Source organism: Elgaria multicarinata, chromosome 1 (genome assembly GCF_023053635.1).
Source record: "Elgaria multicarinata webbii isolate HBS135686 ecotype San Diego chromosome 1, rElgMul1.1.pri, whole genome shotgun sequence".
Lineage (NCBI taxonomy): Eukaryota > Metazoa > Chordata > Lepidosauria > Squamata > Anguidae > Elgaria > Elgaria multicarinata.
In genome coordinates this window covers 3295001-3297947 of record NC_086171.1, presented here as the reverse complement: position 1 = coordinate 3297947, position 2947 = coordinate 3295001, and the positions used below count along the sequence as shown (strand labels likewise).

General features: G+C 46.1%; 1 protein-coding gene across 1 annotated transcript in view; it reads right to left on the bottom strand.

Moving 5' to 3' along the window:
• Positions 1 to 2315: 2315 nt before the first annotated feature.
• Positions 2316 to 2947, bottom strand: part of LOC134395999 (gastrula zinc finger protein XlCGF57.1-like) — an 18515-nt gene continuing 17883 nt past the window's right edge. The window contains exon 4 of the mRNA XM_063122314.1: positions 2316 to 2947. This exon is cut by the window's right edge and continues 1896 nt beyond it. The gene's annotated coding sequence lies outside the window, so the exon portion shown is untranslated.

The following is a 2947-nucleotide window of genomic DNA, read 5'->3' as shown; positions in this document are numbered from 1 at the left end:
AAATAGCATTGGCCTTTCTTGCAGCCATATCACACTGTTGGCTCATATTCGGCTTGTGATCTACAACAATTCCAAGATCCTTCTCGTTTGTAGTATTGCTGAGCCAAGTATCCCCCATCTTGTAACTGTGCCTTTGGTTTCTATTTCCTAAAAGTAGAACTTGGCATTTATCCCTATTAAATTTCATCCTGTTGTTTTCAGCCCAGCACTCCAGCCTATCAAGATCACTTTGAAGTTTGTATCTGTCTTCCATTGTATTAGCTATCCCACCCAATTCTGTGTCATCTGCAAATTTGATCAGCGTTCCCTGCACCTCCTCGTCCAAATCATTAATAAAAATGTTGAAGAGCCCTGGGCCCAGGACTGAGCTCTGCGGTACTGTGGCGTTACACCTCACAAGTCAATTCCAAATGTATGTCTGCAGTTTGTAAGTCTGTGGTTTGTAGAATGTTGGCCTGAGTGGGCGGAGTTAGAATGTCTTGGGAGGGGGAGGAGTGATATATAAGGGAAGGACGGAGGGGATTGTGAGTTCTTTCCAGGGAGACTTGTTAGGGACTCTTAGAGTCTGTAGTGCTCTCTGTATTTATGGTACTTAAGTTCTGGGAAATTTGAGAGTCAGTGTAGTGAGTGGTGTCTTTAGAGTGTGGTGTGCACGTAGTGGAAGTATATTAATCAATACTGAGAATAAAGAAAGTTCAAGAGTGATTGTGTGAGAGAAAGGAAAGCGCCAATGTGAGAGTGGCAGGATTGGATGGAAGGTTTCAAAAAGGTTTTTAAATGTTGTTATTTGAAACAAAGCTTATGAACTTTTAAAAATAAATTTTGATTGTTTGTTTTAAAACTACCACAAAAATCCCACGTGTCTGTTTGGCGTTTATCATCTTAAGTTTACATCATTCAGCACCCACTCTGACAATCATTCACCTAAGCAGATATAACTCACAGCGCATTATTATATATATTAAAATCCATTCTCCATTTTAAACCCCTTTCTCCACATAGTTTGGAGGAAGGTGGGCTTTATCCCTTGCCTCAGGCGTATCAAGTGGTGGTGCTTGGCTTGAGCAGGGAGTAGCCTCGGCCGGGTCTGGTGTTCAGAGCCTGTGTCGTGGCAGGGACCCCACCCGTTGCCTCTCCCCAGTTTGAGAAGGTTCCATTGATAAGTACTCTTTGAGTCCGATTCTGCAGCCAACTGTGAAACCACTTGGAGCACTCAAAGAGCACTTATCAATGGAACCTTCTCAAACTGGGGAGAGGCAACGAGTGGGGTACCACAGGGTACCCCATTCATTCATTCATTCATTCATTCATTTTATTATGGACAATCCAGATGATGCGACTACCGAATCATCGCATTTCAGTGTTTTTTCCATGTGCTCCCTCCCATCGTTTTTGCAGACCCTATTAGTGGCAATCTTTTGGTCTTAAAATGCAGCCCCAGAACTGGCCTGTGCAATGTGGATTGGCAAAGCCCTACTGAGGATGCAATCCTATGAATGTGCAGACAGAAAAAATTCTACAACTCCCAGCATTCTCCAGCCGGCATGCATCTAAACATGCATCGGATTGTGCCATAAAGCTTCTCCCTGAAACTGACCTTTTAATTAGTTGTTTCCTCCTTTCCTCTTTCTTTTAAGCAGCTTCTGCTTCTCGGCTTCTGCCGCTTTAAATTAGTTGCTTCCTGTTCATTCCTGTGGTTGTAGCATTGCTACACCAACCCCTTATGTGTCAGTTCCTGCTCCCTGTGTGGAGAAGGGGGCGGTGGGATTTCGTGACTCGTTTCTTCTTGACAGCCAGAGCAATTCTCCATCCATATTTTAATGTTATCCTTTAAGACTTCAAAATAAAACACGAATTCATAAGCAACTGCTCAGGGGCTACAATGAGAAAACCGGTAACTAAACCCTTTCTCCCCCTGCAGGGAACAGGAACTGACTCATTAGGGACTAATTCTGAGTAAACACGTATTACTTAGTGGCGTGGCAAATATTTCATGGAGAAAACACTAAAGTATTTAGCTCTGTGGGAGACCACTGCTTTAATTCCGTTTCCAGCTAATTACACTGTCTCAGCAACACTGGAAGATCCTGCTGTGGAAGCAACCGTAATCGCTTACAGGAGAGGGTATGAAGGCAATGTCCCCCTCCCCACACCAACCAATCTCCTCCCCACATCTCTGTTTTCTTCAAGATACGACTAGAGCAGCCTTCCTCAACCTGGGGCGCTCCAGATGTGTTGGACTGCATCTCCCAGAATGCCCCAGAGTTGTAGTCCAACACATCTGGAGCGGCCCAGGTTGAGGAAGGCTGGACTAGAGGAAGATTGCTCTGCAACCTAAGATTGCATCCTGCACCTTTTTGTTCCTTGCATCTGGGAAACTGCAATCGCTGCCCGTGAACATTGGGGAAAAGCCCAGCGGTAGAGTACCTGCTTGGCATGCAAAAGGGGCCAGGTTGCTGGGCAGGGCTGGGGATGACGCCCACCTGAAACCCTGGAGAAGCCCTGCTGGCCACTGCAGCAAAAGTGGAGTCCGATGGCTTCCTATCCTTCCTATGTTCTTGCTGAACTATTGACAGCTAAGGACAGCCCTGTCCTCGAGGCTTTGGAGTAACCCTTTTAAAACACCACCTCTGCTAGTGGCCGCCATCCATTCCTACGGCATGAATCCCATGATCTCTCCTGCTTTGGACATCGCCAGTTCAGGCGGGTTCAGTAGAAGAGTTGTCCTGGCTTGGGGCGAGGTGTTTGCTGCTGTTGTTGTTTGAGCTGGACGTTTCCCACGCGGCACAGTCGCCCCATGGCCTCCGCCACAAGTCACCAAGGCTTGCTGTGTTCTCCTCCTGCTAGTTCCAGAGCTAAGACAAAGAGTTCAAATTCATAGTAGCCAAGCTGGATCCACCGAATAAAAAACAGAGAAACTGAGAAAAGACGTTCATTTAGAATAACT